The following is a 22,419-nucleotide window of genomic DNA, read 5'->3' as shown; positions in this document are numbered from 1 at the left end:
ATTGAGTCAGTGATGCCATCCAACCATCTCATCCTCTGTCATCCCCTTCTCCTCCTGCCCTAAACCTTTCCCAGCATCAGGGTCTTTTCAAATGAGTCATCTCTTCTCATCAGGTGGCCAAAGTATTGGAATTTCCACTTCAACAGCAGTCCTTCCAATGAACACCCAGGACTGATCTCCTTTAGGACGGACTGGTTGGATCTCCTTGCAGTCCAAGGGACTCTCAAGAGTCTTCTCCAACACCACAGTTCAAAAGCATCAATTCTTCGGCGCTCAGTTTTCTTTATAGTCCAACTCTCACATCCCTACATGACCACTGGAAAAACCATAGCCTTGGCTAGATGGGCCTTTGTTGACAAAGTAATGTCCCTGCTTTTTAATATGCTGTCTAGGTTGGTCATAACTTTCCTTCCAAGGAGTAAGCGTCTTTTCATTTCATGGCTGCAGTCACCATCTGCAGTGATTTTGGAGCCCAGAGAAAGAAACTGTTTCCACTGTTTTCCCATCTATTTGCCATGAAGTGATGGGACCAGAGTTTGTTTATTTATTTATTTGGCTGTACCAGGTCTTAGGTGCAGCCTGAGGGATCTTTGATCTTGGTTGTGACATGCAGGATCTTTTTAGTTGTGGCATGTTGGGATCTAGTTCTCTGACCAAGAATCAAACCCAGGCCCCCTGCATTGCGAGCACGGAGTCTTAGACACTGGACAATCAGGGAAGTCCCTAGTTGTCCATCATCTTTGACTCTTCCTTTCTTCTCTTTTTTCTGTTAGGTGCCAGGACCCAATGTTTCTCCCAAATTATTATTGTTACCTTAAAGACTGTTGAAAACTTTGACCAAGTTTTCTCCATTGGGATTGAGGGCAGGGACTGTATCTTTCATTGTTTGTGTTTCCAGCAACTAAATGCATGTTTAATTGAACTTAATAATAGCGATAATTTATTCAAAGCCTCCTGTGAACCAGTTATTTCACAGATCATCACATTTGATTCTCACAACAACCTTGTGTTAGAGCCACTGTTTTTATCTTTATTTTACAGAAGAGGAGCATGTAGCTCTAAGATAGATGACTTGTCTAAGGTCACGAGGCTAGCAAGTGGCTAAATGATAAGCCAATGAGTAGCTTGGACGTCTCTTTTGAACTCCAGACTTGTGTATCCAACTGTGTATTTAACATATCCTCTTGAATGTCCAATGGGCATCTGAAATTTAACATGCCCAGGATTGAGTTCCTGGTCCATTCCCCTAACCCCTGATCAATTAATTGCAACGGCATCTTTTAGTTGTTCAGGACATCAACCTTGAATTATCCTTAATTTCTCTCTCTCATACACCCTAACTCCAGGCTATCAACACACTTGGTCAGCTCTACCTTCAAAATACCTGCAGAGTTGACCCTTTTCTCACTCTCTCCACTGCTCCTTTTCTGGTCCAAGCCATCATCATCATTACTGTAACAGCCTCCTAGCTGATTTTCTTGCTTTTGCCTTTGCCCTCTGTAATCTATTCTCAACAGATTCAAATGTCACCTCTCTGCTCGAAAACCTTCAGCGGTTAAAGTCATGAGTAAAAGCCAAAGTCTGTACTCTGAGCCACAAGGTGTTATCTGAGCTGGCTTCCTGAGACTTCTCAGACCTCATGTTCCAGTCTCCTCCTCCCCATTACTTCAGAGTCTTTGCATATCTGTTTGCTCTGCCTGGAAAATCTCTTCCCCCAAATATACACATGACTAGCTTCTGGATCTCCTTCAGGTCTTTGTTCCAATGCCATCTGCTTGTGAGGCTTTTCCTGGACATTCTCCCTAAAATTTCACACCCTCTCCTGATATTTCCTATTCATCTTTCCAATGTTATTTTTTTCTTCTTAGGACTTATCACCATCTAAGATAATATATTAATATGCTCTGGTTTATTATCAGTCTTCTCACTAAAATGTATGCTCCTTTATAGCAGGAGTTAGGTTACTATTCTTCAAAACTGACTCTCTAGCTCCTTTAGCAGTGCCTGGCACATATGAGGGGCTTGCTAATTATTTGTTGAATAAATGTGTGAATGAAGGAAAAATGAGGTCTGTTGACTCATCCCATTGTTCCACACTACCTCTCCAAACTCAGTGTCTTTGTGATATACAAATCATTTTTCTTTTTTTTTTTTTGGCTGTGCTACACAGAATGTGGGATCTTAGTTCCCTGGCCAGGGATTGAGCCCACACCTCCTATGTTGAAAGCGTGGAGTCTCAATCACTGAACTGCCAGAAAAGTCCTCACAAGTAGTTATTTGATGATATTCACACCAGGGCCCCAGTGCTGCGGGGGTTCTTGGGGATTAATAAATAGCACCCACCTAAAAACATTCTGAACCATTTGATAAATAAGATAAAGAAATAAGAAATACAGAGACTAAGGTAGTTTTATTATTGATAAAACTGCTGTTGGATATAGTGGCTTATGTCTGTAGATAGGTTTGCTTCCTAATCTAACCCCAGAATTAGTCCAAATTAATCACCCATTCAGTGGCAGTGCCTGATGCTGTAGAGACATAGATATAGAGAAGCATGCAGAATGCCTCCTGGAAATCCAGGAGGAAAGGAGTGTGCAGAACTACACGTAACAGTTCTTTATCCCGAACTCAGATCTATTGAGTCATTTCTCTGCTTTAGGGGAAGAATGAGTTGGAGGCAGAGAGAAAACAGGATTATTGTATCAGTGAATGCCTTGCCCACAGAAGGAAAACATCAGGAGGAAATTATGAGTGTTTCCCATTTAATAATCATGAAGTCCTTTTTTTAAAAACAATAGCTTTATTGCCATATATTAGGTGGGTGCAAAACTAATTGTGGTTTTGCACTGTTGAACTTTACCATTTGATATTGGAATATGTTCTTAAATATGGTTATGTTATATATCATTTTAATGCTCATTTCTCACTTTATATTTTTTAAAAATATTTATTTATTTATATATTATTAGCTGAGTCAAGTCATTGTTAAGGAGCACACGCTTAGTTGCACCATGGCATATGGGATCTGACCAGGGATTGTGTCCCTGACCAGGGATCAAACCTGCGCCCTTTGCACTGAAAGCATGGAATCTTAACCACTAGACCACCAGGGAAGTCCGTCACTTTATGTTTTTTTTGCTAATGAGTTATGTGGGCTTCCCTGGGGGCTCAGACGGTAAAAGCATCTGCCTGCAGTGTGAGAGACCCAGGTTCGATCCCTGAGTCAGGAAGATCCCCTGGAGAAGGAAATGGCAACCCACTCCAGTACTCTTGCCTGGAAAATTCCATGGATGGAGGAACCTGGTGGACTACAGTCCATGGGGTCGCAAAGAGTCGGACATGACAGAGTGATTTCCCTTATTATGTGTATTTTATATTTATTTTACACTATGGAAATGATGTTAGACAAAAAGTAAATTTGAGTGATTTTCTTATTTGAGTTCAAAAAGGGTCATAAAGTAGCAGAGACAACTCACAACATCAGCAACACTTTTGGCCCAGGAACTGCTAATGAACGTATAGTGCAGTGGTGGTTCAAGAAGTTTTGCAAAGGAGACAAGAGCCTTGGAGATGAGGAGTGTAGTGGCAAGCCATCAGAATTGGACAAGGACCAATTGAGAGCAATCATAGACGCTGACCCTCTTACAACTACAGGAGAAGCTGCTGAGGAACTCAACATTGACCATTCTCTGGTCATTTGGCATTTGAAGCAAATTGGAAAAGTGAAAAAACTGATAAATGGGTGCCTCATGAGCTGACTGCAAATCAAATAAATCGTCGTTTTGAAGTGTCATCTTCTCTTATCCTTTGCAACAACAGCGAATCATTTTTTGATTGGATTGTGATGTTCAACAAAAAGTGAATTTTACAAGATAACCAGCAATGACCAGCTAGTGGCTGGACAGAGAAGAAGCTCCAAAGCACTTTCCAAAGCCAAACTTGCACCAAAAAAAGGTCATGGTCACTGGTGGTCTGCTCCTGGTCTGATCCACTACAGTCTTCTGAATCCCTGTGGAACCATTACATCTAAGAAGTATGCTCAACATATTGATGGGATGTGCTGAAAACTGCAGTGCCTGCAGCCAGCACTGGTCAATAGAATGGGCCCAATTCTTCTCCATGACTCTGCCTGACCACACGTTGCAAAACCAATGCTTCAAAGGTTGAAAGAATTGGGCTACAAAATTTTGCCCCATCTGCCATATTCACCTGACCTCTCACCAACAGACTACCACTTCTTCAAGCAACTTTTTGCAGGGAAAATGCTTCCACAACCAGCAGGAGGCAGAAAATGCTTTCCAAGAGTTTGTTGAATCCCGAAGCACAGATTTTTACGCTACAGGAATAAACAAACTTATTTCTTGTTGGCAAAAGTGTGCTGATTGCAATGGTTCTTATTTTGATTAATAAAGATGTTTGAGCCTAGTTTGAGCCTAGATTTAAAATTCACAGTCCGAAACCACAATTATGTTTGCACCTTTCTCATAATTCACATACAACAAAGTTCACTTTTAAGTATAAAGCACAGTGATTTTTAGTATATTCACACAATTGTGCTATCATCACCACACTCTAGTTCCAGAAGATTTTCATTGCTCCATTATCCTTTGAAGCAAAAGATTTTCAATATTTACAAAGCCCTGTTTATCTGTTTTTTTTCTTTTGCTGCTTGTCCTTTTGGTGTCACATCTAGGAAACTATTGCCTAATACAATGTTACAAAGATTTGCTGCTATATCTTCTTCTAAGAGTTTTGTGGTTTTAGCTTTAACATTTAGGTCTATAATATATTTTGAATTAAATTGTTTATATGGTATGAGTAGGGATCCAGCTTTGTCCTTTTGCCTGTGGATATCCAATTGTTTCCTTTGCACTCTTGTCTAAAATTAATTGAACATAAATGTAGAGATTTATTTTGAGACTCTCATTTCTATTTCATTCCCTGACGCTGGGAAAGACTGAACAGGAGAAGGGGACGACAGAGGATAAGATGGTCGGATGGCATCACCAACTCGATGGACATGAGTTTGAACAAGCTCCAGGAGTTGGTGATGGGCAGGGAAGCCTGGAGTGCTGCAGTCCATGGGGTCACAAAGAGTCGGACATGACTGAGTGACTGAACTAAACTGAATCTTATTTTTTAAAAATATTTATTTATTTGGCTGCACTGGGTCTTAGTTGCAATGCTCGAGATCTTTTATCTTTGTTGCAGTGTCTTTAACTGTGGTATGTGGGATCTAGTTCCCTGGATCAAACCTGGGTCCCTGCATTGAGAGTGCAGAGTCTTAGCCACTGGACTACCAGGGAAGTCTCATCTTATTTTTTATTCTTATGCCAGTATCACACATTGATTATTTTAGCTATGTTAAGAAGCTTGAAATATTCCCCCTAAGATTGTTTTGACTATTCTGTGTCATTTGCATTTCCATATAAATTTTAGCATCAGCTTGTCAATTTTTGCAAAAAAGCCAGCTGAGATTTTGATAGGCATTGCACTGAAACTGTAGATTAGTTTGGGGACCATTATCATCTTACTCCCCAGAATCCCATCTGTTCATTCCAATCCATGAACAGACTTCTTCCCATTTAAGTCCTAGGTATCTTTTGGCTCTTCCTTTAATCTCTTCTTTTTCCAACAATCTTTTGTAGTTTTCAGTGTATGAATCTTGTATTCCTTTTGTTAAATTTATTCCTAAGTATATTATTCTTCTTGATGCCATTGTAAATAAATTTACTTTTTCAATTTCATTTTCAGATAGTTCATTGCTAGTTATTATGGGCTGAATATTTGTGTCCCCACAAAGTTCATTCATTGAAGTTCTAATCCCAAATGTGACAATGGCCTTTGGGAGATGCTATGATCATGAGAGTGAACCCAATGAATGGGATTAGAGGACTTATTATAAAAGGGGCCCCAGAGAAGACAGCTGTCTGCAACCCAGAAGAGGATCCTCAGCAGAACATGACCATGCTGACACCCTGGTCTCAGACTTCCAGCTTCCAGAACTGTTAAAAATAAATTTCTGTTGTTTTTAAGGCACCCAATCTATGGTATGATAGCAGCCTGAATGGACTAAGACATACTGTATAGAAATTCAACTGATTTTTGTGTATATCCTAGCCAAACTCACTTACTAGTTCTAATAGTTTTGTGTGTGTGTGTGTGGATTCCTTATATGCAGAGTATATCATGAGAAATACCAGGCTGGATGAAGGACAAGCTGGAATCAAGGTTGCCGAGGGAAATATCAATAACCTCAGATACACAGATGACACCATCTTTATGGCAGAAAGCAAAGAAGAACTAAAGAGCCTCTTGATGAAAGTGAAAGAGAAGACTGAAAATGTTGGTTTAAAACTCAACATTAAAAAAAAAAACCCAAAACTCAACATTCAGAAAACTAAGATCATGGCATCCGGTCCCAACACTTCATGGCAAATAGATGGGGAAACAATGGAAACAGTGAGAGATTTATTTTCTTGGGCTCCAAAATCACAGCAGATGGTGACTGCAGCCACGAAAACTAAAAGATGCTTGTTCCTTGGGAAAAAAGCTATGACCAACCTAGACAGTAATGAAAAAGCAGGGGCATTTCTTTGTCAACAAAGGTCCGTCTAGTCAAGGCTATGATTTTTCCAGTAATGTATGGATTTGAGAGTTGGACTATAAAGAAAGCTGAGCACTGAAGAACTGATGCTTTTGAACTATGGTGTAGGAGAAGACTCTTGAGAGTCCCTTGGACTGCAAGGAGATCCAACCAGTCCATCCTAAAGGAGATCAGTCCTGGGTGTTCATTGGAAGGACTGATGCTGAAGCTGAAACTTCAATACTTCGGCCACCTGATGCAAAGAGCTGACTCATTTGAAAAGACCTTGATGCTGGGAAAGATTGAAGACGGGAGGAGAAGGGGTTGACAGAAGATGAGATGGTTGGATGGCATCACTGACTCAATGGACATGGGTTTGAGTAAACTCCAGGAGTTGGTGATGGACAGGGAGGCCTGGCATGCTGCAGTCCATGGGGTCGCAAAGAGTCCGACATGACTGAGCAGCTGAACTGAACTGAACTGAGATTAGTTCTCTTTCTTTTTGCCATCTCCAGAGATAGTCATTATTATTATTAATTTCTAGTGTTCCTTCCAATGTATTCTATACATATCTAAATAGAAATGTGTACTGTTATACAGATCCTTATTTAAGACACAACACATTTATAGTTATTGACAGTTACATATCATGCTTGTTTTTTTTTTTTTTAACTTAACAGTGAATCTTGGAGATCATTTCACAGTGGCACATATAGATCTACCTCATTCTTTTTAACAGCTGCATATTATTCCATTTTGTCCAAATGCGAGCGCTATTTAGATTGTTTGCAGTTTTGTGCTGTTGCCAACAATTCTGCAACAAACATCCTTGTATGAATTTATTTGTATATATCAAGCTGCTTTGACAAAAACTTGAAAAGTAATTAGAACTATATAAGAACAAGAGCTTTATTTATTTATTTTGGCCACACCACATGGCATGTGAGATCTTAGTTCCCCAGCCAGGGATGGAACCTTCACCCCCTGCCGTGGAAGTTCAGAGTCTTAACCCCTGGACCCCCAGGGAAGTCCCAAGAGCTTTTATAATTGGGATGATTGCATTTATCTTCTTTCAACCCTGCCTTCTACTTTCTTGAACCTAAACTCCAGACCATCACTGCTCTTTAGTGGGCAGGAAAATTCTTCATCATTTGCTCATCACTCAAACAGGCCATGACCTGGGCTAAGGGAGGCTGAATGTAATGACTGCAAACCCATCAGGACAGTGCTGTCCACGCCAAGCCAGGGGTTCCCAGGAGACGTTCTGTTCCAATGCTAGAGCAAGTGGTGATGTGCAGCACAATGATGACTGCAAGGGTAGCCCAAAGTCGCGATTCTGGGATGACCTTGGCCAATCGCGATGTGACCGATGTGCTGTTTAGCTAGATCAGAACTTCCCTGTTCTGACCAGGAGAGGGCAGTAGTGAGCTGCCTAGCGTTTCTGCCAGGCTCATGGAAGGTTCCCCTCCCCGAACAAGGAGCTTGTCTGGAGCAGCTCCACAGAACCGGGCAGCCAGGTACGTCACCTTGTGCATGAAGAAGGAAGGCATATTAGAGGTAATCTGGTAGAATATGTGTTGAGGACAATAGAGGAGAAAATAAAATCAAGGTAACTCCCTTCCCTTATGAAACTAGCTTCATTTTTTCTCATAAATATCAATATAATGTACACACATTATGTACATATCAAACAATATATGACAATACAAAGAAGAAAAAAAAACCTGAAATCCCATGGCCCGGGATAATCATTGTTCACATTGTCAGCAATATTTTTGTAACCTGCTTTTTTTTAAGCTCAGAAAATGATGTGAACATCCATCTTTGTCAATACCTCAAATGTTAGAGGCCTCAGGACTTGAACTTACATAAATGCTTCTTCAGTTTTCCCACCCAAGTTACCCCAAAGGCAGAGAAGATGAATGCATTGCTGGGCGAGTGGTGTGTGAGACAGTGAGTGTGATGCTGGGATGAGCAGGAGAAACTTCTTTGAAATATTGTGCTTTTACCTTAAACGTTCGCATTTTGCATTTTACATTAGAATATTTGGCAAACTACTCCATGTTTATTTTAATTTAAAAAGATTGTGTCTTTTGTTCTTCTAGTCTTTATAATATTCTGTTGTATATGTGTACTACCATCTATTAAACAAAACACAGTGTTGAACATGTCAGTCATTTCCAATTTTTTTTCCAATATAAACACTACTGCAATGAGTATTCTTATGCAAATGTATTTTTTGTCTGAATTATATCATTGGAATAGAGTTCCAGAACAGGCATTTATATACCCTTTAAAAAAAAAAAATTAATTCCACTCTGTCAGGCCTTAGTTGCAGCACGCAGGATCTTCCGTTGCAGCACTTGGACTCTCTAGTTGTGGCGTGCTCGGTACTTATGACGTGTGGGCTGAGGTGCTCCTCAGCACGTGGGATCCTAGTTCCCCGATCAGGGATTAAACTCAAGTCCCCTGCATTGCAAGGCAGATCCTTAACCACTGGACCACCAAGGAAGTCCTCAGAGCTGGCATTTAAAAAATAAAGAAACTCTTTGCCTCCTCAATGCTTTTGAAAATTGGGTACACATGATGAAAAGGGTGCTGATGGGAAGGAGGTTTGTTCCCTTAAACTTCCTCGTGTAGTCCTTGTTGTCGTTGTTGAGTCGCTAAGTCGTGTCTGACCCTTTGTGACCCCATGGACTGCAGCATGCCCCTGTCTTTCACTATCTCATGTGCACTGAGCCGGGGATGCTATCTAACCATCTCACCCTCTGCTGCCCCCCTCTCCTTTTGCCTTCAATCTTTCCCAGCATCAGGGTCTTTTCCAGTGAGTTGGCTCTTCGCATCAGGTGGCCAAAGTGCTGGAGCTTCAGCATCAGTCCTTCCAACACATACTCAGCATTGATTTCCTTTCGGATTGACTGGTTTGATCTCCTCGCAGTCCAAGAGTCTTCTCAAAAAAAAAAAAAACAGTCTTCTCCAGCTGGCACCTTTTAGTGGCCTGGTTCTAGGCTTGGACCCAACCCCTCTAGCATTTGGCACAAAATGATTACATGGCTTCTTGGTGCCCAGCACTGTGCTAAGCAAAATCTTCTTTCCACCTTATCTCCTTCAGTCTAAACTACCTGGTAGGGTAGGCATTATTATTCCTATTTTACAGAGGAGGAAGCCAGTTCAGTGAATCCCTGTGTTCTGGCCAAGGTTACACAGCTGATAATTGAATGTGTAGGTGTCTTGATTAGGAAGCCTAGTGAAGGGACTTTATCAGTCTAGCAAACAGGACACCTTGACTGCAGACTTGTTCCTAAGATGGTTGCCTAAAAAACATTTTAGGTATAAGGAAAAACAATGCCCCCCCCCCCCCACACACACAAACCACTAAAGCTATTTTAAGTTTTAGAAAAAGCAGGGAGGGTAATGGTGGAAGAGAGAATTATATGAACACAGAGAAATCTCTTGGAACCTAAAAGGAGAAGTAATTAGTCTCATGAGAGAAGAGGAAGCAACTCTTCTGTCTCTTCTGTTCTCTCTCTATTTCTCAGAGAGGTCACGGCCTCTCTTCCCATGTGAGTCAACCTCATTCTTCTTGAGTAGATCAGTTTCTCTGCTCCCCCATGAATGTGACTTTCTCCCAGCTCCCAACTTTATATCCCCTCAGTTTAAGCATGTAGTTCAGACAGAATTAGGATCTCTTCACTCCTAAACCCAAATCCCCAGGAGAGAGAATCTGATCTGATTATGCTGCAATACACATCTACTTCTGGTCCAACCAGTTGTATAGTTGGAGGGCAGGGTTCAGTACTAACATGGCTGTTAGTCTAGTTTGTGGGTAGGCGCCAGTTCTTACAGAAAGGTCATTGTGGCTGGGCAGATTCCTATAAAGATATACATTTATGTCTGCTATGACTCCCTATCTATAGAATCCAAATGTTAATCTGCTCTCCTTTGGATGTGTGACCAGAACTCAACTCAAGGTGACTTAAACAAAAAAAAGAGAATTTATTGTCTCTAAGAGAACAGTCAAGGGCTTGGATTTAGGCACAAATAGATACACTTGCTCAAAAGATACCATTAGGAACCGATCTCTTTCTGTTTCTCAGGCCTTTTTCTGTGTTTGCTTCCTTTCTAGGCAAGCTTTCTCTTTTTGGTGGTAATGCGGCCACTAGCAGCTCTAGGCTTGTACTCTCATGACTTAGCTATTTTTCCTTCCCAATCCTTTCAGCTCTGATTGGCTTTGATTGACTTACAAGCCCATCTTGAACCAATCACTGTGGCCAAGGGTAGTTGCCTCTGATTGGCTAGTCCTGGGCCACATGACTGTTCCTAGAGTTCAGATGGGGAAGCCACCTTGAGTGGGGAAAGGACAGTTTCCCAAAGGAAAAATGGGGAGCTCTTAACGGAGATTCCAGAACCTACTATTTTAAAACAGCAGATTGGATTTGCACCAATTACCTCCTAAGTAAGTATGTTAAAGAATCCTGGTAGAGGGGGAAGAGATGCCTTTCATTCTTTTATTCAATATATGTTTATTGACGGTTCCATATGTGCTCAACGTATGTATAAAAAACTAGGCTCAGGGAATCCACTAGTTAATGAGATGGGCAAGGTCCTTGCTGTCATGGAGCTTAAATTCCAGCAGTGTACCAACAAATAAATGTATCTTGAGCACCCATTATGTACAAAATAGTTTCAACTACTTTCTTTCCCCTCCCTTCCATATAAAGAGAGAGAAAACGGGGCCTTTCCCTCTAAGAGGAGTTTACAACATACCAAGGCAGATGAAATAGTGATAAATAATAAGAACAAATGGTAAGTGCCCAGAGAGTTACACAAACAAGAAAGGGCTCTGAGACAGGGCTGTGCTGAGGAGGAATACTACTACAATGGCAATAAAAATAATAACACTAATGGGTAACACTCATTCAGTGTGTACTGGATGCCAGGCACTGTGCCAAGGGCTTTCTGAGCACTATCTCCTTTAACCCCCATAACAACCTATGAAGAAAGTACCCCGTCTTACAAAGGAAGGAATTGGGTCTCAGAGAGGTGAAGTCAATTTCCCATGAGCACGCAGCCAGAGGTCACAGAGTCAGCACTTGAACCCATGTCTCTCTGACTTCAGAGCCCATCACTTTACCTATAGCATAGTTCTGGGCCTAGAAAGAAGGACAGGTGGCTTTGGGCCAGGAAATGTGGGTCTGTAGTGTTCCTGGGGTGGGGTTTGAGGCAGAGGGCAAGGAGCCCGCAGGATCAGGCTTTGTTTTTCTGGCTACACTGAGGGCTTCTCTGAGTCTCCATACATGGCAGAAAATGGCCGTCCCCAGCTTTGGGGCCGGTGTCTGACTCCCTGGTGCTGATTACAAACTGGCAGCCCTGTAGGTCAAATATGATGCACAAGATATTCTTAGTCGGTGGCATTAAACAATGAATTAGTGCCCAATATTTGAAAATTGGGAAATTTCACATGAAAGTATGGAAAATCACAATATCTGACAAGTCTGGACCTATATTCCCATGGCAACCATCTGCTAGAGCGGAGTAACAGCTGCTGTCATAGACAAGGCCTACAGTCTCCATGTGCCACCATCGCCCATTCCCTGTTGTCTCTCCTTGTGCTGTTCCACTCATTGTCATTACTGATGTGACCCTGGGGTGGTGTTTCGACTACGGTCACTATGCCCCAGTTTCAGAGTCCCAGAAGACAGAATACAGCTCAGCTTGGGTCAAATGTACACCTCTGATTCAAGCACTGTGAGGATTGCAGGGCAGGCTTTGGTGAGATCGTGAGTCTAAGGGCACCTCTCCGTGAGGTCTGTGGGCAACAGTGGTCCTCAAGAAAAGAACTGCAGCTGGACAGACACTCCCAGACAAATCTAGTACAAAGGGGGAAGAAATTAAGACTAATTAAGACTGAGAGCCTACTTGTGAGATATGTAATAATCTAGGCTGCAGGTCATGATGAAGACCTGAAGTGGAGCAGAAACAATGGGAATGGAGGAGAAAGGAGGCGATCGATGAGATGCTAAGGGTATGGTGATTTGTGGGCAGGGCAGGAAGATGGCAAAGACAACGTTTGAGCCTCTGGCTTGGGTAACAGGGTAAAAGGTGGTGTCATTTGTCAAGATGGGGAACCCAGGAGGAGAAGCAGGTTAGGGGGGAAGTAAAGAGTTGGGTTTAGGGTGTGTTGAGCCTGCTATGCCTGGGGTCATGCAAATAGAGCTGCTTGGTGGCAGTTGGTGGAAGATCTGGGCTGGAGATATGATCTGGGAAAAGTGGTAGTCACTCAGTCGTGTCCAACTCTTTGGGACCCCGCAGACTGTAGCCTGCCAGGCTCCTCTGACCATGGACTTTTCCAGGCAAGAATACGGGAGTGGGTTGCCATTTCCTCCTCTAGAGTATCTTCCCAACCCAGGGATTGAACCCTGGTCTTCCGCATTGCAGGCAGATCCTTTACCGGCTGAGCCACCAGGGAAGTGACCAGTAAAGAGGTGAAAGTTAAAGACCTGGGAACAGATTAAACCTGGGAAGGAGCTTGAAGATAGGAAGGGAAGACAGCTAAGAGCAGAGTCACAAGGAGCAAAGATGAACGAGGAGAGCAGCCAGTACCCAGAGTGCTGGTCTCAGGGGGAGGAGGAGAACCAGGGGGCTGTGGTCTGACAGAAGCCTCAGGAGGGAGAGTTTAAAGAAGTGGGTCGTCAAAGTGCCAAGTGGTCAGAATGTCTGCAGAGGGCAAGAAGGAATGGCCTGGAGATAGTGTTCGGGATTTGGCAACTAAGAAGCCATTGATGACTGTGACGGCAGTGGAGTGGTTGGGCCGAAGGCAGGGTGCAGGGGCTGAGAAATGATCGGGCAGGGAGGATGGGTGGTGGGTGTCAACTCTCCCTGGGACTGGGGCGTGGGAACAAGGAGAGAGCTCGTCCCAGGGCAAAGAGTGTGTGTCAAACAAGATTCCACGGGAAGGCCTGGCGGCGGGCTAGAGACCCAGGTGTAGCTCAGGTCTTCTTCTGGGTGCAGAAGGGTCTGGGAAGGACTCAGATGCCCTGTGCTGTCTTGTTTGTGGAGTCTGAATGAAAGCCCCTCCTAGGGGCCAGCGGAGGGAAGTTGCCCCGAGAGGAGGCCCTGGTTTTGAGGTTGGGTTTTGCTGGGTTTCCCCCACTCTGCATCTAGTTTCCTTGATCCACCGATTATCTCAGGCCGGTTTTGCTGAATGACTCAGGAGTTTAAGCAAGCTTTGCTTACTCGGTTTCACAGCTCTGGGGGAGGGGCGATCGGATGCTTTCCTGATAACTGGGAAACAGTCATTAGATACTGAAAGGAGGACAATTAGGCCTCAGCTTCAGGGGTACAGAGAGAGGGAGGGAGAGAGAGATGGGGGTAGGGGGGGAGAAAAAGGAAAAAAAAAGGGAAGGCTCTCTAAGCAGGAAAGAATTTCAGCGCCTGGACCTGGAAGCAAACAGTTGATTTTGGGCTCCATAGTCTCTCTGCCTCCTGCTGTGTCTTAATGCAAATAACAATATGCAACAGGTAGCGAGTGCTTTCGCCCTCACCAGACGCTGTTCTAAGGGCCTAGGGGCTTTCTCTCTGAAGTCTATTACTCTGATGATTCTGTTTGACATGAGGAAGTTGAGAGTTAGGGAGGTGAGGTCACTTGCCTGGGGCACCCAGCCAGTAACTGGAAGTTCTGCGACGTGACTGCCAAAAACCTGTGTTCTCTACCCCGTGCGACTCTGCACTTCTGAGGCTGTGACTAGGTGACCCACAAGGCGGTGGGATTGGCCAGGGGCCTCCGCAATGAAGCTCTCAGCAAATGCCTGGAAAACAAGCTTCTCTCCGGCTCGGGTTTCTACTGCGAAGGAAGGGACAGGATCCTCTCAGCTTGTTCTGAGGCTCCTTGTCACCTGAGACACCCTTCCAGAGCTCCCTCCCCCGAGCGTCTAAGCTCAGGGATAAAGGGCCTATTCACCGGGCCTCCCATAGCTGGTCTGGAAGTGGCCGGGCAGCAGCCGGCGGTTAGTCCCCCTCCTCCAGCCTTGCCCCTCCCTCTGGACTCGACACCTGGTATCTCTTTCTCGTGTCCCTGAGCCCAGGGCGCCTGAGGCCCACACGCGGTATCGCTTTCTGTCTGAACTGTCCCCCAAGCAGGCACACTTTTGTGTGCTGCCTGCCCCCCGCCAGTGCTCTGTTCCAAGGGTTCCTGTGGAATCCAGGCTCCGGTAAACACCCAAAGAGGAGGAAGCGGGCCAAGCCATGAGCCTGCGATTGCATCAGGACTGACGCACTCCCTGCCTTTTCCCCCACCTCGGTCTCCAGGGGAGCCCTTGGGGCCCGGCCCAGGCCCTTTCCACCTTCATTCAGCCCAGGAGAGAGGCTCAGGCCAAGGTGAAGAAGGGGTTGCTGGGGAGGGAACGCAGATTAAACTGCTCTCTCCTTAGCTTGGGAGAGAAACAGCCCACACATGTGAAAGATAGAGGCGATGCAAAGGTGGAGTGGTCAGAGGGGAGGGTCCCAAGAGGCTGGGAAAGTAATGTTTACGGAGTTTCTACTGAGTGCCACATAATAATGACAACAGTAATATCTGACTTAGGGAAACATCAGGCACTAGATCAGGGGATCCTGTAATAAGAAGTAACTAGCACATTTGGTCTGGGGGTGCTATATGGTTCTCCTGTCTCATCCCATCTAATTCTCACATCACTGTGTGTTGTATGATTATAATGATTCTTTTCTCTTTTAAATCGGAGGATAATTGCTTTACAATGTTGTGTTGGTTTCTGCTATACAACAACGTGAATCAGCTAGAAGTATACATATGTCGCCTCCCTCAAACCCACCCCCATCCCATCCCTCTAGGTCATCACAAAGCACCAAGCTAAGCTCCCTGCATTATACAGCAACTTCCCACTAATTAGCTGTTTTACACATGGTAGTGTACATATGTGTCTGTGCTACTCTCTCAATTCGCCCCACGTTCTCCTTCCCCCACTGTGTTCACAGGTCCGTTCTCTATGTTCTCTATGCCCGTGTCTCTGTTCCTGCCCTGCAAATAAGTTCATCGGCACCATTTCTCTAGATTTTATATATATGTGTTAATATACAATATTTTTCTCTTTTTGACTTATTTCACTCTATTTCAGAGTCTAGATTCATAGGATGATTCTTTTACACGTGAGGAAAGTGAGACTCAGAGGGTTTAAAGTCCAGAATTATGTCACAGTTGGGCATTGGAGCAACAGGCTTTGGATCAGGTTCTGTGTGTTCTTTGATTCATCATTCTATAGTAATTGATGTAATTTTTCTCAACAGGAGTAGGGCAGTTATTACTAGCTTTGGTTTATAGATGGTGAAACTGAGCCTCAGATAAGTGAGTTGACATGTCTGAGATCCACAGTGCAAATCTCAACTCTTGTCACCCTTAATTTCAGCCGAATTCATGCTGCATTCTTTGGGCCCAAGAAGAAGGAACTCTTGCTAGAGTGTTTCTGAGAGTCCTTGTCAATGCAGTGTGAGCTTCTTTCTCCCCTCCCTACAAGGTCACCTCTCTGGGCAGTGATAGAATCGACACCTGCCTTGGTGAAGTCACTTGTCACGCTAGCTTGTGGTCATCTGCTGACCCAACTTTCCCTCTAGACTGCCAACTTTCTGAGGGCCAATTCTGGCTATTCACTCATCTCTCTGAACCGCTAGTGCCTGGCCCAGAGGAGGGTTTGTTGGGATGAATAAATGGATTCAATTGAGGAGCTGAGATTTGAACCTAGGTCTTTTGGGCTCCGGCAGAGCCATTCCCACGCTCTCACCCCGCTGCAGGCCCCCCTCAGCAGTGAGGCCTAGTTACACAAGCCGAAAAGCAAACAGCCAAGGCAGGAGGTGAGCTGATTTAGAATCCTTTCCCTCTCCTCCCCTTTCCTTTTCCAGAAGTCAAGGAGAAACATGAAAAACTCCAATGTGCCCTGAACCAGTCTCAACCCCCCAAGTCAAGGAATGCAAAGGTGAGGAGTTGCCATGGTAACAGCAGAGCCAGGTGTGCTGGTGAATACTCAGTTCCTGCAGGGAAGTCATGCCTGGTGCTTGTCTGAGGATTTTATGATTTCTGGTTATAGGGGAGCCGCATTTCATTTGTTTCTCTTAATGGGACCTTACAGGAGACTTTTGCTTTTCATTGCTTCCATTTGCTTCTAAGTGGAAAGGGAGAGGAAAAAAAAAAAAATACCCTCCCCACCTGCTCAGAGAAATGCCAAAAAGCACCAGCATTCCCATTAGAGGCTCTGCCACTGCTGGTCATGAAACCCCATCATCACTTAAATCGCTCTATTTTAAAGGTTTGTGAAAACTGCACCAAATTGATTTTTCCCATATCACTTCTATCTGTTATTTCTGTGGTTTCTCTTCTTCAGTGCTGCATTTCCTGGGAGCAAGAGAGCAAGTCTACATGGAAACTTGAGGTACTCTGATGTGGTTTGGGAACCAAAAAATAATTGCTTAAGAGGTTACCAAATTGTTTTTTTTTCCCCCTTTTACTTACTGACATACTTATTTATTTTATTTTTTTTAACCTTGGGTCTGTTGAAAGGGCTCTGGCTCACAGAGTGCAAACTTAACTTAGCTTCAGGTCATGATCACTGCTGAGCAGAGATCTTATAAACACAAGGATGGAAAGAGCCTTAGAAGTCACCTGGCTCAGAGGTCCCCGAAGTTTAAAAAGTGGGGAAGGGGATCCAGATATGGTTGCTAGCTTTTAGTTTGGCCAAACAAAAACATTAAAGAAAAACAACTATCATTTACTACAACCACTACTTCATGAAAGGAAGGATATTTTAATAGGGAAAAAGGTAGGAAGAGTATACTGTCAGAATGAAAGCTTGTTCCTTAAACTGAATAAATTTAGCATCTGAAATTTACCTTTTTTGTTTTTGAAATTTACCTTTTTATCCTTAATTTTCTGCTGTCTCCATCCACAAGCACTAGTCTTAGCATAGACATTTGAGAAACCACCGGTTTGGTTTACTGTTTGCACCAGTAGTTCTTGGAGATGGTGTCTTGGGCTCTGCTTCCTTACTTCTAGTGGCTAGAATGTTCATTACCTTCCCTTTTTGGATAACTGAACCTGTTTCTTCTCTTTCCTCTCCTCTCTCTTGCCTGCCCTTCTTCAGGTTGGTTATTGTCCCCCTTATATTCTCCCTTATCTCCCCTGCAGTTACAAATGCTTTTGTAGCATTTATCCTACACTGTTGTACTCGCTGGGTGATACATCCATGGACAACTAGACTGTCAGTTTCTTGGGGGCAGGGTCTACATCAGTTTGCTATTGGATCCTCTGGTTCATCACTGGTAGACGCTCATTACTAATTGTTGACTGAAGAAATGAACTTCTATCCACCAGACTAATGATATCATGAAATAATTGTAATAATAATCATGAAAATAACACATTAATTGGGACTTCCCTAATGGTCCAGGGGTTAAGACTCTGCTCCCAATGCAGGGGGGCCAGTTTGATCCTGGTCAAGGAACTAGATTCCACATGCAAGAGTTTGCATGATGCAACTAAAGACCCAGTGCAGCCAAATAAATAAATGGTGGGTATGTGTTTGCATGCTCATCTGTGTCTGACTCTGTGACCACATGGATTGTAGCCCACCAGGCTCCTCTGTCCATGGAATTTTCCAGGCAAGAACACTGGAGTGGGTTGCCATTTCCTATTCCAGGAAATAAATATTTTAAATAACTATTTTTTAAAAGTGTACTATAGCCTAAGCACTTTGTGTGATTTAAATCAGGGTCAGGCTTTTATGTTAGGGCATTTGGAATAAGATGAAAATGATAATCTATGCAGCATGGTGCTTTAAAAGGAACAGTTTCTCTGGGAATTTATCCTACAGAATTCCACTAAAAGGAATCCAAGATGTATGTGCAGAAATATCCATTCCAGTACTGCTTGTGTTAGCAAAAAAATGGAAACAATCCAAGTATCTATCATTAAGGAACCTGTTAAATTATAGTTTAGCCATACTACATAGGCAGCCTTTAAAAGAATAATGTAGATCTAAATGCAACTGACATGGGAAACTATCCAAGGCGTATTGCTAAGAGAAACAATCCCATTTCTATTAAACATGCACACATGTGTTCATATAGGAATACACCAAAAAATATGAATGTACAGAGAAAGATAGGGAGGACCAATATAAAACAAATTGTTAATGGTTTTCTTTCTTTAGGTATGATTATGGGGGACTTTTACTTTATTAAGCATTCATCTCTATAATTTAAAATTTTTTTATAAGAAGCATGTATTATTTTTTAACAGCCTTATTATTATCATTGACCACACCACTAAGCTTTTAGGATCTTAGTTCCCAGATCAGAGACTGAACCGGGCCCTGGCCATGAAAGCACCGCCTCCCAAACACTGGACTGCCAGGCAGTTCCCCTGGCAGCCTTAAAGTAGAATTTACATATTATAAAAGGTGCATATAATTTTTAAGGCTGGGGCAGGGAGTTAGAACAAAGCTAGAAGGAATGGCTTCTGACACCGAGGCTAATCTAATCTTTAGTTCTTTTGTTCGTCCTGTTTCCATCACCACAATGGGTCCTCCACCCTCCTCAGGCCCTCTGGTGGCTCAGTGGTAAAGAATCTGCCGACAATGCAGGAGACTTGGGTTCAATCCCAAGCCCTGGGTTGGGAAGATTCCCTGGCAACCCACTCCAGTATTCTTGCCTGGGAAATTTCATGGATAGAGGAGCCCAATGGGTTCTAGACCATGGGGTAACAAAGAGTCGAACACAACCTGCCGACTAAACAACAACCCTCCTCAGGCCCTCAATATCTTTAAGTGGCCTGGGAAACTCATTTTCTTTATCTGGGCCTATGAGAGGCTATACTAGATGACTTATGAAGTTTTTTCCAACATTAACTCTGGTTAGTTTGCAGCCCTTCTGTTCTTTCTGTCCTACCAAAATTGATTTTTAGGGAGGGGCTGATAATCCCATTCTCATTATTTAATCCATGCAAATGGCTGGTAAGACCCAGTTTTCCCCTCTTGTGATATTTGCATTGTAATAAAAGATAAGCTACAATTTTGGCTTTCAGCCAAGAAGAAACCTTCAATTGTGTAGTTTATATGTACACAAGTTGAGGACAGAGTAGGTGATATGTTGATGGAGGCAGGGCAGAAAGCCACTGTGAGGGCAAAAAGTCAAGATTCCGGCCATGGCACCTGATAGAACTAAGACAACTGTGCACCACTGGGGAAGGAATCCTCTCAGTTTCACAGTGCGACTTTGGTGGTGGTGGCGGTTTAGTCACTAAGTCGTGTCCGACTCTTGCGACCCCACGGACTGTAGCCCGCCAGGCTCCTCTGCCCATGGGATACTCCAGGCAAGAATACTGGAGTGGGTTGCCATTTCCTTCTCCAAATGTGACCTTGATTGGCCCATTTAACCTGGTACTTTGAAGTCTCAGTGTGTAGAAACATTATCATGGTCAGAGAGCATATATTAAACATTTATAGACAGGCTTCCCTCATAGCTCAGTTGGTAAAGAATCCACCTGCAGTGCGGGAGACCCTGGTTCAATTCCTGGGTCGGGAAGATTCCCTGGAGAAACGATAGGCTACCCACTTCAGTATTCTTGGGCTTCCTTTGTGGCTCAGCTGGTAAAGAATCCGCCTCCAATGTGGGAGACCTGGATTCAATCCCCGGGTTGGAAAGATCCTCTGGAGAAGGGAAAGGCTACCCACTCCAGTATTCTGGCCTGGAGAATTCCATGGACTGTATAGCCCATGACCTTCACTTTCACAGACAATCTAAGTCACTTCAAAAGAAGTTGCCGTAATGAAGAGTTTACACCGTTAAACCAACATCCCTCATGGAGGTAGATCATAACCACATTTGATCTCATTTGAGAAGCAGATGGTGTAGAGGTTGAGGGTATGGGGCTCAGGACAGATACTCTTCCTATTCAAATCCTGCCTCTATCACATATTCGCTGGGTGACTTTGGTCAAGTGGCCTCTCTGTTGTTCACCTCAGATAATAATTTCCACCTTCTAGGACTGTTGTGAAATTAAACTCCTTAATACCTATAAGCCTTCCCAGGTGGCTCAGTGGTAAAGAATCCGCCTGCCAATGCAGCTGCCGCAGGAGACCCTGGTTGGACCCCTGGGTAGGGAAGATCCCCTGGAGTAGGCAAACCCACTCCAGTATTCTTGCCGACTCAGGGATCGAACTCAGGTTTTCCGCGTTGCAGGCAGACGCTTTACCATCTGAGCCACCAGGGAAGCCCATACCTATAAAGGGCTTACAACAATGGTGCCTCGCACATAGTAAGTGTTAGCTGTGAGCATCATTACCTCCCAATCACTGCGTTCGCTGTGTAGGGAAATTTGCTAGACTACTTCCAACAGCACTTGTTTCACTTCTTGATAAATTCTTTGGTATTTTCCAACTGCCCAGCGGGGAAACTAAGTCTCGAGGTTATCAGGGAACGCTGTGAACTGAACCGAGCAGTAAGGGCAGCGCCAAACTTAAAGTACTGGCTCGGAGTCCTCCCCTGACTCTCAGCACCGCCTTCCCGGGGCCTCAGTTGCCCCATCTTTACTAAGATAAAATAAGGAGGTTGAGCTATGTTTCTCAACTTTTCCCTCTCCCTCGCTGCCAGTTCCTGCAGTCCTTTTCTTTCTGGATTTCTGACTGAAATCCAGTAACACCTGACGGCGGTGGAGAGGGGGATCCTGACATCTGATGGGCAGCGGGGAAGGATCCAAAAGGAGGCTGGGGCCTTGCAGAGCACCCAGGCCCAGCCTTGATTCAGCGGCAGCTTTCCCGCTCCTACCCGCACTGGGGGAGGGAATTTCTGACCCGCGGACCCATCCCGGGAGCCAGCCTGGACGTCTCCCGAAATTCACAGCTCCTCTCCCTCCACACCCGGCTCCCTCTAGCAGCACACGCCAAGGCTCTTCGGTTAGGAGCTGCCGAAGACCGACTGCAGTCCGAGGGCGGACCGCCAGGGTCTGCGCCACTCGCGGAGGCTTCCCGCAGAAGCTGATTGACAAGGGAAGGGGCGGGGTAGTAGGTGCCCGCAGCCCGCGGTAACCCGCGCCCTGCCTCCTCGGCCTCCGCCCCTGTAAAGAGGGCTGTAAAATTCCGGAAGAGAGATTAGAGGCAGGGGATGGGTGGGGCGGTGAATCAGTACATTCTTTCCTCCTCCTGCCTCCCCCTCCCCCGTTATCACTTTGGGGAGGGTTGAGTCCTCTCTTGGCCTTCTCCTGACCGGTGCACTGGCAGGGTCCAGACGCGCTAAGCAGTGCTGGGCAGGGACCTCCCAAGCTCAGCTGAATTTTCTGGAGCCCAGACCGCTCACTTTGCAGCTCATGACCCCGTTTGGTTTCGGGTTGGGGAATTGGTCGTTGCTTCCCATTGGGTCCTTTCCACAGAGTAGTTCACTGGCCTGTCTGTGCATTTGTCAGTAGCCCGCATGTATTTTTAGGCAAGCCCCGGCTCTGTCTTTTCCCCCTAAAACTTCGCAGTGTAGGCATACTTTATCTCCTGATAGCTAGGCAGAGAGGTTAGGTAATATGCCCAAAGTCACACAGTGGCAGAGTCAGGAATAATCCCAGCTCTGTTGGTTCTCTAGATTTCCTACCAAACCATGCAGCTTCCTTAACTTGAAGATTTTGAAAGGCAACATCTATTAGGGGATAGGGGATTAACATGTATGGACTACCTCCTACCATGCTGGGTACTTTAAATATGTCTTTAAAGACTGAAAGCCGTTCAATCTGTCGGACTCTTTGCAACCGAACTATACAGTCCATGGAATTCTCCAGGCCAGAATATTGG

General features: G+C 44.4%; 1 pseudogene; it reads right to left on the bottom strand.

Annotated features, from left to right (window-relative positions):
- LOC122426778 overlaps positions 1-21,997 on the bottom strand; it is a 37,944-nt pseudogene extending 15,947 nt beyond the window's left edge.
- Positions 21,998-22,419: the final 422 nt, after the last annotated feature.

This window comes from Cervus canadensis, chromosome 24, assembly GCF_019320065.1.
Source record: "Cervus canadensis isolate Bull #8, Minnesota chromosome 24, ASM1932006v1, whole genome shotgun sequence".
NCBI classification, from domain to species: Eukaryota; Metazoa; Chordata; class Mammalia; order Artiodactyla; family Cervidae; genus Cervus; species Cervus canadensis.
The sequence above is the reverse complement of the archived record's forward strand: the minus strand, read 5'-3'. Positions and strand labels throughout refer to the sequence as shown.